The 14,831-nt window shown below is 47.2% G+C and overlaps 1 protein-coding gene across 4 annotated transcripts in view; it reads left to right on the top strand.

Moving 5' to 3' along the window:
• The window catches only part of BCL11B (BCL11 transcription factor B), a 92,955-nt gene that overhangs the window by 15,841 nt on the left and 62,283 nt on the right, over nucleotides 1-14,831 (top strand). The window lies entirely within an intron of this gene.

The following is a 14,831-nucleotide window of genomic DNA, read 5'->3' as shown; positions in this document are numbered from 1 at the left end:
GAAATTGTAGGCATTTCTTTTTCTAAAACTCTCATACGTGGTGCAGTTAACATTTACTCAGAGGACCTCCCCTGCTCAGAGGTGGGCAGGCGGGCGATGGTATCCCCCTGGGCGAGCTGCTGTGCAGCAGTTCCTGCAGAGCACCCGGCGTGGGGCCGCATCTGTTGTGCAGAGCATTTCTCCCCTCTGCAGCAGTGTGTTCCTCTGCAGTGGTGAAAGGACGGCTCCACTCCTTGCTAGTGAGTAGGGGTTTTATGTTACACAGCAGGATCTCCCCTCAAACGGGCCTTTTTTGTTCAAATGGACTGTATCCCATACAGAAGACCAGCGGCAATTTGTCTTTGCTGCCACTATGCCAATTTCTCTAGGAATTGTCCTATGGGATCAGATCTGATGGCCTGTAGTAGAGATGTTCCCATGAGGGGATCCCCAGAAGACTTGTGAGAGGCTCCTATCTTTACAATTGAAGCTTAAGAGATTCCCGCTTTTAGCATTGGAGGTCTCTGAGTCAGTCCCCAGTGTCTCTAACGGGCTTGGCCATCATATAAATGAGGATGTGGGCTTTGAACTGCTGCAGTCTTCAGATCTCCAGATGATCTTCCTCTTAGGAGAGGGCATATGCGACCCATTGACTACCTTGTTGTCTTCTAGGAATCTTTTTTGGGAGGAGTCACCATCTTGGCATGGGGCAGCTGGTAGCTTTGGGGGCATTAGCAGTGGCAGCCTGTGCTGTAGCATTGTAAACAACCCTACTGTAAGACCTGACCCCATCCTTTCCTCAACCTTTTTCAGCTTTCCCCATCCTTTTTCAGCTTTCCCCATCCTTTTTCAACTTTCCCCATCCTTTTGCAGTTGTGAATGCATTTCTTGGCAGAGATGACTACCTCATGGTATAGCAGCTTTGAGAGGTAGATTTCCTTCCCATTTGGTGGGAGCAGAAGAGAAGTATTCCTTCCAGGACCTTTTCCTCCAGTCTGCTGAAGGCCTCCTGAATGGTGCCGAGCACGCTCAACAGCTGTTGACCTCTGTGCAAGCTGATGGTGCTCAGCCCCTTGCAGAGGGTGCCCAGTGCTTAGTAAGGTTGGTCCAGGAGACCTACGCTGTAGTTGCAGTCCAGATCTCATCTCTTACTAATCTGTGCCCAAGTTCAGTCCATAATGAAATACTTCAATGGCTATACCCAGTGCAGAGGGTGCCGTCCCATCCCAGCTTCTGGGGGTCAGCATCAATATAACTAATGCTTTTGCCTTGCAGAAAGTCTGCTGGGGGAGGGGGTGAAGGGGATGTTCACATGTGGAAAAGGCATTAAAAAAAATTAAAAGCCAATCTGGAGCACCTAATCTCTTTCATACTAAACTGAATATCAAATGAAAATATGTAGGAAAGATTTTGAATTGAGAAAAATAAAAGGGTTTATCATTTGACTGGCATTTTCTCAGCAGCGCACGGAGATAGGGACATCCACTAAATAGTGCAATAATAATGCTTTCTCAATTAGGAGCCCAGCTCCGAGATAAAAAGGTGCAGTGTCCTTCCATGTTTTTTTTAATAGCAGATAGTTTTCAATAGTAGGATAAAAGCCTCACATTACAGCCATGGAGGGTAGCCATGAAAAACCCACAGAAGACATTCACTGGAAAGGCTTTAGTGGGATATACCAAACCCCTTATTTATATTTCAATAGAAAGGCTTTCTGCATTAGCCAAGAAAATCAGAATCTGCATTTAACATTAAAGGTATTTCCCAGTGAGCGGCTGTAGAGCATTGTTGTTAGATTTGTTAAAAAAAGAGACTAAATACGATTTCATAAAAGGGAAACTTAATCTCTAAGGCAGCTTTCTCCCACCCGGCCACCCCCTCCCTTTATTTTTTTATTTTTTTGGTAATAATGCAACAGCCTACAGTATTTTTACTTTATATGTGACGAAAGATATTCTTAGCCTTTCTGTACTGCGACAGGAAGAATGAATTTCTTTATTCCACCAAGAAATATGTAAAATAATCCCTTAGAAGTATGGGGAGATATGTTTGTTCAAAGCATTTAAAATGTTATTTTAATCAAAGGCACAAAACACTCTACATGCTGTGTCAGCTAAAGGAGACCATTACATTTTAACAGCAAATCGTGCTCTTTTTCCCCCTTCTAGCCAGCCCCCCCCCCTTTGAAACTAACTTTTTTTTTTATTAAATAAAAAAGCAAAAAAGATTAAAGAATAAAAAAACTTCAGTGGCTCAAATGTATAAAGTAATTTAATATGGTGGAAGCATTAATTATTTTAGCTTAATTGAATTCTGAGGACTGCAGTAGTTGCATTTTTGTAGACAAGCTCTGTTTATTATTTCTTTGTGTAGATTAACAGTAAAGGAAACATAGATAACTTTCAGTTATTTATTGTAAAATAAATGTGTCAATTCATGTGTAAAGCAAGCTGTTCAAAGATAATTGAGTCTTTATATTTGAAGAGGGAAACCAGAAATCACCCACTCGCCACTCTGGCTCCCTGAAATATGCTGCCACCACTGCTGCCCTCAAATAGGTTTCAGCTCCTCTCCTTGATCTTGTGTTATTTTAGTAGACCTTCTTATTTGGTCAAAATGATTTGTGTGGCCTTCTGTGGTGTGATTAAACCGCCAAACCTTACAGATTCCCATGGCTGAGCGTAGCGAGGGTACGTCAAGCGCTGAGCTTGGCTCTGCCGTTGCACCTCTCTTCCCTCTGGGTGTGAGGATGTTGGGATGCAGCACCGTGTGGAGCGTTCACCCTCGCACAGGGTGCTCCAGAGTCCTGAGTTCTTTCCTTCTCTCTTTCTTTTTGCCTTTCTTTCTTTCTTTCTTGGTAACTCTGCTTGGTCTGGTCACTGAATGCCTCTTGACCGTGTAACAGACCTTGTGCCGCTTCGAGGGAGGCAGGTAGAGCTCAGGAGTCTGCAAGAATTTGCATGCATGCAATGCAGATCTCCAGCTGACATTTCTAGATATCAATAGAGACAAAGGCACCTTTATGTCCGCAATCAGCTTTTAAAGACCTTTTGATAATTAAGTCTATCATGTTTCCCTGATTGATAACTTGCAAATCCATGCTTTTCAAGGCACTTTCACTTAGTTACCACTGTCCGTAAGGTGTGTGGTGGCATGTTAGCTGGCACTGGGGGGAAGTAACTTGCTTAGCAGCAGTTTTTCCTGTAAAGGTTTTTTTTTTCAAATTGGCTATGCTGTTTGAAAATCAGTTCTGCCTCTCGTACAGAGGGTGTGATAGTATCGAATAGATGTACCAGATTGTCGCACAGCAAAACACAGCCAGGCCAATGAGTTGGCTAGAAGTTATCAGTCACGGCTTCTTTCACTTCACCGCTGTCAGGTATTTTGGAAAAAATTAGACCACGGTTGTATTTTATACCTCTTTTTATCTTTCATATTTATCAGATCTTGGGCATAACTGGGTGACCTGTCCTGGCTGCAAAAAGGCCCTGGGGAGGTGGCTCCCGCTGTCCTTTGACTGATGGTATCTCCTGTCCTCCTCATGGCCCTGCTGGGCTCGCGGGCCACCAGGCTGTTCTTCAGCATGGCTCTCTGAAATGATCCAGATTAAAGAAAAAGCACCAGTTGGCTTGTTTTTAATGCTGGGTGGTTTCAGAGAACCCTGGCAGAGGAGGGAGTCTTGGTGGGGCAGGCACCGCTTGGACCAGACTTTCTCCAGCTTCACTGGCTGGTCTGCATGCTCCAGGCAGCGTACCCTCATGGACAGAGAATGACACCAGCAGCAGAGGTTCATTAAGACAGCGTAGTTAATTTCTGCAAAGACGGTGCTAGGAAAGGGGAGGGGGTTGTTTGGAATTCCTCGTTCATCCTGTCCCGGCCGCCAGTGCTGGGCTCCATACATTATGTACTTGAACTAGATGTGCATCATGAAAAAAGGCTCCCTGTCAGAGGCAGGATTTAACTGCAACCCCTGCTCCATGAATGTTCATTTCAGGCTTTTGAATGGTAAAACTGCCAGTGAGAGAAACTAAATAACTCACATGTGCTGGAAGCCAGAGATAAACACCGCCGCAGGTTGCCATGAAATAGGCTATTTGATATATTTAGAATTGTTATTTTTCTCCAAATTAAGATTAGTTAAATCCATGTGTGTTGTGTGAGTGATTGTTAACTCAATGGCATGGATTATCCTTTTTTCAAATCATGACAGCTAATTATTATTGCTGTCTACCCTGAGACATTCACTTACAATGTACCATTATGGACCCGCGCACCCATATTAACTGTAGGACTCAGACAGCCATCGTGATGACTTCACACGTGAGGGGAGGAAAATGCGAGCTGAAACAACCCGAGGCCTGTGGCAGCGATGTTGGGCAGGTTGGGAAGAGGTGTCCTGAGCGGCACTGAGCCGTCATGGGGCACGGAGACCATCCCCTTCCCGAGGCCACTGTGGCACTGGGTCCTGCTGCCAGCATCTCCCCAGGGCAGTGGGTCTTGCAGGAGTGGCTTGTCAAAGCCAGGCCAGGAAAAACACTACGTGGGGAAGAAGAGGCTTCCAGAAGTGTGTGGTAACAGAGCCTGAGAAACTCGTGTTGCAGCTGAAATCCTTTTCGTGAGGCTTTTCCAGGCTTGTTTCTTCCCTCGCGTCTGCCAGGCTTTTCCTGAGTGCAGAGGAGTTACCTGGCCTCCTCCTTCTCCTCCTCTGCAGCTTCACCAGCTATTTAGCAACGTGTTTTTCTAATTGGTGTGGCTGAGCAGCATGGGGGACACACACACGGAAGGTGTCAGCCACAGCTCTGCTGACAGCAGGGTTAACAAGCAAACCTCCTTCCCCTGAGGACCTCGGCTGAGGTCCTGACTTGGGTTGCGGAGAGAGAAACAAGCCGGGTGATCTCACCCAGAGCCCTGCTTGTGCCCAGGGCAGGATGGAGGGCACATCAGGGGAGCCTGGCTCTCCTCTGGGGGACAGGGCACCCCTAGCCCACAGGAGGGGCCTCCAGTGGCAGCTGCTCTCCCCTGGCTCACTGCAGCTTCAAGGATGATAAGGGGCTGCTGAAACGTTGACAGCTTGAAGTTTTAAGGCTGCCGGTGAGGTCAGGTGGAGGCTCCCCAGGTGATGTGATCTCCCCTTTAGGGGGCTCTTAGGGGGGCTGGTGCGGAGGGCATCCTGTGGCGGCTTGGCAGCCCCCCATCCTCGGCATGCCCCCCCCAGCTGGCAGTGAGGGACGGCAGGGCCGCGGCTGCTTGGCGCTGCACAGCGTCTCTCGCCAAGGCACTGGTAAGCACCCTGCTAATCCCAGCAAGAGTTAAAGGTGAGAAACCTGCCGATTACGAAACCCTTTCTTCCCCTTGCTTGAACTCCACCGCACCCATGTGGCGGGGCTCCAGCGCCCTCTGCTCAGTCCCGCTCTGGGGGCCACCGGCTGCCCTCTCCCCACTGCCGTCTCAGCTTGCCTCCCAGCTGTGTCCTGCCTGGGGTCTGGCCCCGCCAGGCACCGAGGCCTTCCCAGCATCCCCCCCGAGAGTCAAGTGAGAAATTAATTGCACCGAGTTTTAAAAGCAGACTAAAAAAACCGCTGAGGAATATGCCCTCGATTCTCCCTGCTGGTTTTAGCTTTTTGTTTTGTTCCTGTCACCATCCTGTTTTTCAAAGTTATTTTCTGCACCCTGTATGTGGTTATCTGGACTCCCACGAGGCCGGGACGGCAGGTGCCAGTGCTGGAGGAGCGGTGGGGGGTCCGGCTCACCCCACTCCACCCCAGTTTCACCTGGGGTAACTCCCCTGAAACCAGCAGTGCCATGCCAGATCGATTGGGCGGTGCAAGCGGGGACCTGCCCCCAAATGCATGGGGTGCTGAACTGCGAAACGGGAGCTTGCTGCTGTTATTTTCTCTCTAATCTCTTTTAGTTACAGTCATCTTCGGTTTTACGTGTGGCAATGCTAGGTAAAACCTTTCCAACAGAGGTGCCATTTTGCTGGCTGGTGAGAGGGGATTTAAGAAGATCATTCAGTACACGTGGCCAGAGTCTTCTTGCTCCGGGGTGGATGCGTATCGGGAGTCACTCCTAAGGAGCAAAACTTGCTTGTTTGTGCCAGCTTGGCACTTCTGTTACCCTTTTTTAATTCACTGGAAGGACTCTGGACTTACTCAGAGGTAGAGCCCAGTCAAAATGTCACCCAACAAAGTGTTTTTATGCCTTTATTTGGGCCCTCTTGTGAAATTACTTGGGCCATGTGTGGGAGACCAGAAACCGTGTGTATCTCTCTGATTATTATTAGCGTGGAAAGATTGGTAGATTTTTTAGACAACACTAATGGTAAATGATGAAAAGGCTGGTCAGCCAGTCATTACTCATTTTTGTTGACAACTTTGCGAGCAACTGTTAGGAGCAAAGTAAAAGTAGTGCCCAACCATGCTATAGACTGCTTTAGCATTTGTCTGGATGTGACTAACAGCAATAGGCTTGTGCTCAGTGGAGTACTGACTGCAAGAAAGGAGTTTGTGTGTGCTCGCAGGGGAATTTTGCACTGGGATGTAGCCGAAGGAAAGCCGGTTGCGTGGAAGTACTGTAAAACAGAAAAGCTCCCATATAGATAGAAAAAGTTGCTGTTCCTCTCTGACAGTGAATAAATACATAAAGGCATAGAAATGGTTCCTTTGCTTCAGCAGGACAGAAGTGCTGCTATAGCATGAGGCTGCCTCCCTTCATGTCTTTTCCATAGATTGTTTTTCTTTCTCAGCCTGTGTTTGAACTGCGCTGCCTATACACACAGTGACCAAATCGGCTGTGACATAAAGGTTGAACCTTTCTAGGGTTTTTTGGAGATTGGAACATTTTTCTATCATAACTGGAGAAAAAAAACCCTGTGAAGTAATCATACTTTCTGTACAAGAAAGGCTTGGATTTCTATGTCATGTCACATAACTTCAAAGGGCATAGATTTGGAGCTGAGTTTCAGCGCTGGCTTCGATGGCCGAGTGGGAAGATGGGAGCCCGGAGGGTGAGAAATAGAGGGAGGTCAGGTATAGAAATAAAACTGTGTTTCTCAGTGGACAACCCTGGAAGCCCGGAGAAACTGGGTAGCTCTCGGCTTGGGAGATGCGCGTGCTCGCTCCGAGGAGAGCATCCTTTTCAGCATGGTTCCTTCTCGCCGTTCCCTCCCACCCTCCAAATGGTAATTGGTGGGCCATGCAGTAGAAATGTTATAAAAAAAAAAAAAAGAAAAAGTGGGTGGGTGGGGTATCTAGGGATTTGGTGTCTAAGCTCAGGAGTTAAGCCGGAAATCCCAGAGATGTAATGAAAACAAAACGGACTTTTCACTCGCGCTGTGGCATTCTGGCAGTGAGAACGCTTTCGTGAGCCAATGTTTTCATTGTAGGTTTTCTCGAGAGAAGTAGTGGAAACGAATCGTTAACCCCTTAACAGGAATGAATGTGGTTGCTGCAGCGGGGAGAGGAGAGCCGTCTTGGCTCCTAGTTGCCACGTTGGAGAGCTTGGGGGTGTGTGTATGTTTGTGTGTAGTGGGGAAGGTGGGGTAGATACCGCTTGTAAGGAGTTTAATAATCTAAATGGCAGATGTGAAGTGGTTACTTAGCGGTTGCTGTTTTTTCCTCTTTGCATGTATGCCTTTGCAGAAAGATCTGAGCGCGATGAGCACAAACCACTGTTAAGCCCAACAGCTTTTAAATTCACTCGCTCTTCTGGCATTTGGTAGCATATTTCTTGAGTGAGAAAAGGGGGACACTGCTCACCGGTCCCTCGACAGGGTCATAAAAGCTGCAGATGGAAAAGACCTACCAAGTAGCAGAACGCAGTTTTCTTGGAAAGTGGAAGTACAGGATGCGTGTCTGTCGCAGGCCTGTTATGTATATAGCTTTAAATGTCCAGCAGCCTTGGACAGCGTTCAGCCTTACAGGAGTAAACCCCTTCATTAAAAAGAAGGGAGTTTAGGGAGGAAGGGAGGTGGGAGTGATTAATTTGATTTACCTTAACAGCCACTTTTGGTGAAGAGATTGTGTATCCCTGTCCTCCATGCTCTCATTAGGCTGCATTTTATTTCGGTATTTTATTTCACCTTTTGATCACAGCTGGCACTTACCATATTTCTCTCTCTACTCTTACTAGGGTATTTTATCTGCACGTATTCTTGCAAGCGGTATAGAGCATCAGCCCCCTGCTCTAGCTAAAGAGCATCTCATCTACCCTTTAGCATCTCGGAAGAGCAATTAAAATCTTTATACACCTTCTTCCAGCTGCCCTAGATCCTCCGGACCAGCCCTTGCATGCAGGTTGTGGGACTCTTGGTGCTGTGCAGACTTTGGATGTAATTGCATAGCTGCTGCAAGGGGCTGTGTCTCTGCAGCTGACCTTGCTCAGCGCATCTGGCCTCTGAATAGATGTTTGCCTTCTTTCTTCCCACTTTGACAGCTCCCCCCGCTCCGCACTCCAGCCCCTCACTCTGCCCCAGCCCACTCCTTGTCTGCTCATGCTGGGAAAGCACCGCGGCGGCAAGGTATTTGTCGCTGAAACTGCCTTGGCAATGAGCAGGGGCTGAGGAGAGTGTCGGTTCTCCCGTGCGCCGCTGTTTGAAGAGGGGAAAAATCAGAAAGAAAAGAGATGCTGCTGAATAAATGGTGGTTCTACATGTTTTTTATACCATGCTGCTTTCGTAATGGTCATTTAAACAAGGTGGAGTGGTGGGGGAGGAGAGAACAAGATGAGACTGCAGACAGGGATTAAACAGCACTCTTCTTTTAAGACATTTATTATTTTCAGAGTCAAGCCTGTAGCCAGCTAATGTAACTGTAAAAGTCTCCTTTGAATTATTGGCGAGGCGCTCTGAAGTCTTCTATTATTGCTGATGTACTTGCACGCAGGCAAAATCCAGATTTGAATTTAGCACCTACTTGTTTTATTTTCTTTATTAAACCAACTCCCGGCTCATTTTTTCCTTTCAATACCCGCTTTTCGTTTCCCGTTTTCTAGAGTGCCCTATTACTAGCTCATAAAAAGAGTTAGAAACTGAAGGGAAGTTTCCTGACCAAGAAGGAATTTTTGTTTTGGCCTTTTTTTTTTCTTCCCCCTATGGCTTGGCCCGGAGCCAACCTGTCTTTCAACAAGTAGAGAGCCATTCCAAGTTGAAATTTATAGAGCAGAGTCCAGGTTCAAGGGCTGAAGCCCGCCAACAGCTCCAGCCTCTTTGTTACTGATTAATTCTGCAAGCGGTTCAGCTGGTTTGCTCACTTCTGCCTGCTCTTCACAGCACTGCAGCGCTTCCGAGCCGGCTGCCGCTGCTTCCCCCTCCCCTGCTTTTCAGCAGTGCTTTCACCCCTCTCTGTACAGCATCCCCCCCCCAATTCATTTTAACCCCATGCAGTCCAAGCGGCACCGAGTCGACTTTACGGTAAAATTATAAAAAATCCTTTCCCTCTGCTTTTATTTTCTCCTTTCTTTTTTTCTTTTCCCTACAGCTAATTTTAAACGTCTGGAGCTTCCCGTTTCACTTCAGCTCATATTAACGATTGCTTCTTGGTATCGTTTGGAACCCAAGTTCCCGGGTTTTAATTCGTTTGCTCAAACACATGCAACAGGGCAAAATAGTTTATTTCAGCTTTACCTGCAAAGGATGTTTCCCATCTCAGCGAGGGGGTTTCCCTCGTGGAGGGATTTGAAAGGCAGAAGTTTTCAAGTGGTCTCAATATGGGGGCCCCACAAGCGTGAGTGTGGGAGTTGAGGGGGAGAAAGAGCAGGAAGAAAAAAGGAGAGAAAAAACCCAACAGGAGTTTGGGAAAGTACCTTGAAACGAGGATGGTCCCAATCCTGCAACAAACTGGATGTCAAAGCATAACCTTATTGACGTCAATGGGGGTTTTGCCATTGGCTTTAGTGAAGGCAGGATTTCGTCCTTAGCCTGCGCTGAGCTGTAGGTACGCCAACGGTCCTCTCGCAGTCAGCGGGATTACTGATGTGCAGAAAGTTAAGCATGTCTGTAAGCGTTGGCAGGATTAAGATCTGTGCTGGTATTTTCAGACCAAGTGAAATGCATGTGGGAGGTTTTTAAAGAAGAAAGTGCATGGGAGTTTTAAAAAAAGGAGAGTATAGCCGAGCCTGCCATTTTTAAGTGCCTTGGGGAAAAACTTGGGTTGCTATTAAAAATATCGGAGGATTAATGTGTTACTAATTGTGACACAATTAACTTCTTAAAAGTATTCGATTGTGAGTCCCAAGAAAATAAAAAGATGGGGATGAATAGCTAGAAATTCAGCCTGTGTTTCAGTTTAAACATTTCTTTTTTATTAATTAGAAATAAAAGCAAGCCTAGAGGTTCACTTTACCGTGCATCTTGGTTACTCTGCTCCTAGAAGTCTACTTTTGAGTAGGTTATTTAGAGAATTAGAAGAGGACGACAACAAAGAAAAGAAGCTCAAACCCAGTAGCTGTCTGAGACCCCTATATGTGGCTTTACCACAAAGCTCTTAAATTCTTGTTTAAACATTTCTCCAGAGCTGTTAGTCAGGAAATAAAAATGTGTGCTATTTGTCTGTAGCAGATTAAAAGTTTACCTTTAATGTGACAGCTTCTCAAATCTAGTGTCGGAAACATGCCTCTATTTTATGGTATTATGAAACAGGTCTGGAGCAGAAACAATATATTTAACTAAGAGAGAACAAGATAGAATTTGTGGGTTTCTTTCGTTAATGGTTTATAACCAGAAACCTTTTCTGTGCCTGTCTCTGAAACTTTTGTGCCTGCAAGTGGCCAGCACATGTAAACCACACTTTGAAATTTAACAGTTTACCTTAAAAAATCTTAAGTTCAGCAAAATGGAACTTTTTCTTTTAGTCTACGGACAGCTTTTTGTAATGATCTGGCAGAGGAATCTAAAGTTGTTATTTTTCTCCAAAATATTCATAATTTCAGCAGTAGAAAACTGAAGCACACCCGAGCTCTGAGAAGGCGCTCTCACATCTGCCTCCGCCTGTGTGCCGATTCCCTGGGGTCCCATTTATAACAATCTAACAAGATAGAATCTGCCTTTGAGTATCAGTAAATATGGCTAAAGATCACAAAACTGTGCTCATAATTGTTCAAGACTAAAAGGCAGAATATAGTGTTTGATTAATGTTTATGGTACAGGGCCTTCTTGCAGAAAGAAGTTAAAACAGTAACCCCCAACCCCCCCTAAAAACCCCCTGAGCCCCCGCTCCAGCCCCCCCCCGACTCCACTGAAAGATGCTATCCTCATTGTGCATAGTTCTTCAGTTAAGATGATGCACTTTATTTTTTATTTTGAAGTTGATCGAGGATACCTGATCGGAACTGTTTCTTGAAAGAGATGCACAAGGTAGTTTTCTGTTAGCAGCGCTAGTACACAGGAGCGAAGGACGTCTTTGCTGGCCACCATAAACACCCATCCCTCAGGTCAGGAGGCTTTCGACAGTGCATTGTCTTTGGACTGGCCTCATCCTTACCATGTCTGCTCTGTGGATGAGGAAAAATGCTCTCAATCCTTAATGCTCCCTATCTGACAATTAATGTTCATTAGAAATATTTAAACAGGGGGAGGTTACGGATGCAGCGGTGTCTCAGAGACCCCTAGCAAAGGCACCTGCTTGTGTTGGAAGGACTGATGAGCTGGATTGATGAGGTCTCCATTGGCGCTGGAGCCTTGCTGATGCTTAGGCTAGGGTTTGTGCCGTCCGACCAGCAGCTTGCAGCAGGCGTTACCTAGGTGGGGTGGTGCACTGGCAGGTGGGTTGTCCTCACTCCCCCCCCAGGAAGCTTGGGAACTCCTGTTGTCTTCTCTGTTGGGAGACTTCCCTGCTGTCTGGAAAGGTTTATTTTTTAGAGTGATAGTGGGTGGAGAATGCGATACAGATGGATCTGTTTCTCTTTCATTAGCTCTTTTAAGTCGCTTGTTTAAATGTGTTCACTTTGCTTTTCAAATGGTAAATGTCAGTGTTTCAAATATCACTGTTAACAAAAAAAAAAAAAATTAAAAAAATAGGTCTTTGAGAAAGCCCAGGCCAGGATTTTGTTAAAATGCTGGTCTAGAAATGGCAAAGGTGACTCTGGACGTGCACAAAGAGGGAAAGATGGGGGGAAGAGTCGGTGCTAGTTTACATTCAGGGCTGGTCCCTGCTCGAGGCTCCTGCCAAGGCAGAGCCCAGAGCAGGTCCTGCCAGGGGGAGCCAGTGGCAGGGGAGAGCTGGGGCCTGCGAGTGGGGCTGGGTGCTGGTGAGGGTGCCCGGGGGCTGTGCTGAGCGGGTGGCTGTGACTTTTGCAGTGAAAAACCCATGCTTTGAGGAACAGGGTAAGGGTACAGAGAGAAAACCTGGCGGGGCAGATGTGCATATGCTCCAGCGGAGTTTGTTTCTTATCGAGGAAACTGTGGCCTTTGGGGCGAGACACTGACTGGGGTGTGCAGAGCGCTGGGCTAGCAGAAATACCACGCCATCATGGAAGAAGCTTGGCTCTTCCAAAATCACGCCTGAATACTTCTGTTTCCTACCCTCCTGTCCCTACACTTCTCTCAGCCCTGGCTGCATGATGGCAGTACTGAGCAGAGCCTAAACCCTGTCCCCCGTAACCCTTCTCTAGGGCAGGTCTGTGTGGCTTGATGGGTAAAGCGCAGGAGACCATCAGCCCTTTCTCCAACCCTGCAATCCCACCTTTGTTCCCGGGAGTGGAGCAAGTCCAGGAATTTTTAGTGCTCGTTGCTGTCGGTTTTAACCCTCCCATCTCTTTGCCAGCGCCAGCTTTAAACCGCCCGCAGGAGATATGCAGATAGGCACTCTCATTTCTCAGATGAGGCAGAAAAGATGTGAATGGCTTGATTTTCTAAAGTGTCCGGCTGCGTCCAGTGGAGGCTCGGGGCAGCCTGCGGCACTTAGCACCCCTCTGAATGAGGCCGCAAGCACTACCGTCCAAAATTACAGCAGGGTGTGGGTGACGGCAGCATGGCTATCACCAGGAGAGCTTACCCTCTGGTTCACTGCTCACAGCCCTACCCTTTTGTGTGTGCATTGATATTTTTGAACAAGCCCAAATCCCTTCGGGCCTCCGTGCTGTTAGCATGTTCCCCCCCGCCCCAAACTCCTTGCCAAAAAGGTTGGATTAAACAAATGCAAAATCACAGGCAGGGCACCGGGGAGGGCAGCGATCTCGCCCGTCCCCTCTTGCAGCGTGCGCACCGCCGGTGAGGATGGATGGAGGATGGGAGGCTTCGTGCCACTTCCCGGAGCCTCAGCAGCATTGCCGCCATGGGCACAGTGCCAGAAGATGGCTTCTGCCTCGTAATTGAATAAGGATCTAAGGAAATTTCACTTGTGAGCGTGAGATAGGGCCCTTTCCTGTGCAGGGAGATGGGAACCCTGGAGCTGGTTGCCTCGTGCGAGATCCTGTCCAAGTTTGGCTGGGTCGGGACGAGGCTGGGTACCCTCACTGCCGCCGTGGGTGCCGGTCCCAAGAGGAGCCAGGACTCCTCTGTGCTAAATCCCTGCAACTGGGTGCTGAGGAAGAGGAGAAGGCAGGGGGGAAAGGGGGGGGAGGAAGAAAAGAAAAGATCTGTGTCAAAATCATGCGACACCCACGTAAATATTGTTTGTATGAATTGGGTCCTTCATCTTTTGTTAGCAGCAGCTTGTTAATTAACAGCAGATTAGTGCTGCTTTCTTCTGACACATGAATATATTTTGGGCTAGAAAATACTTGTACTCAATAAAACTGTGTGACTGAACAATTCAGAAAGTACCAGCGGAGCGCCGTAATGGATTCCCTTTTCATCCCCTCCCCCTCGCCTCCTCCTCCTCCTGCTCTAAATGCAAGCAGATTTCTGCAGTCTAGTGCAGAAGAGACATGTTAAACACAGCTAAATAAATCATGTTTACTCTTGGCGTTCTTGGTAGTGAAAAATCTGTTGGCTGTTTTTACTTCCTTATTTCTCAGCATTTGCTTCCTACCTGTTTTTGAGCCCGTGCCCAGAAATAGTAGTTTTGTCAAACGAGTGGATTATGCCAACCAGCAGTTCCCTCTGCCAAGGAAGCTGCTGGATCGCAAAACCTGGTGACTTTTTTCTTACAGTGACTCTGAGATTCTCCGTCTTCCTCCCCCCCCATTAGAATATAAAATAAAAGTATTAAAATCTGGAGAAAGAGAAAATGAAACCAGATCCTGGCAGTTTAAGAGCCCAGATTAAGGAAAGTTGGACTTCTGTTCCAGAAGCCCTCCTTTAAACTGTTTGTGGAGGTGAAAGTGCTGGAGATAGCAATAATAGGAACCAGACATTTTCCCTTTCTCGTTATCATTCCTTGTCCTGTCCCCCCTCACAAATGGGTGTGGGTTTTTTTTCAGTGTTGGGTGTTTTTTCCCTCTACACAGAGCTTTTCAGCTGGGAGGGAGAGGTAACTAAGCCTTTATTTTAACCAAGTCGGCGCGTGAGCTCTGCTGTTGCATGCACCAGGCGAACTCTGGTTTTGGGGCCGAATTCTGCTCCTGACCCTGTGCTCCTGGGCGGCCCCATAAACCTCTTGCTTGAGTGAGGGCTGCCGAAAGGGCTGACCTGCCTTTGCAAGGTGGGGTGAATGCAGACGTGACAAAGCCGTGCACAGCTATATGTGCGCGCGTGTGTGTATATATATATATGTGGCACATCTGCTGTCGTCAGCAGAGCTGTGTCAAGTGGAGGGGAGTGTAGCCCAAAAGGTAGCTAACTCTGTTTTGATGCAATCCTGGGTATTAAGCGCTCCTCTTTGACCTCAGGTGGCAACTTTTTAGCCTGGACCCATCTTCCTAGCTGCTATTAACCCCGATGTCAGTGATCCCAGATGTGACTGTAACATGGATTA

This window comes from Aptenodytes patagonicus, chromosome 7 (assembly GCF_965638725.1).
Source record: "Aptenodytes patagonicus chromosome 7, bAptPat1.pri.cur, whole genome shotgun sequence".
Taxonomy (NCBI): Eukaryota; Metazoa; Chordata; class Aves; order Sphenisciformes; family Spheniscidae; genus Aptenodytes; species Aptenodytes patagonicus.
Note: the sequence above shows the minus strand (reverse complement) of the source record. Positions and strands in the feature narration are given on the sequence as shown.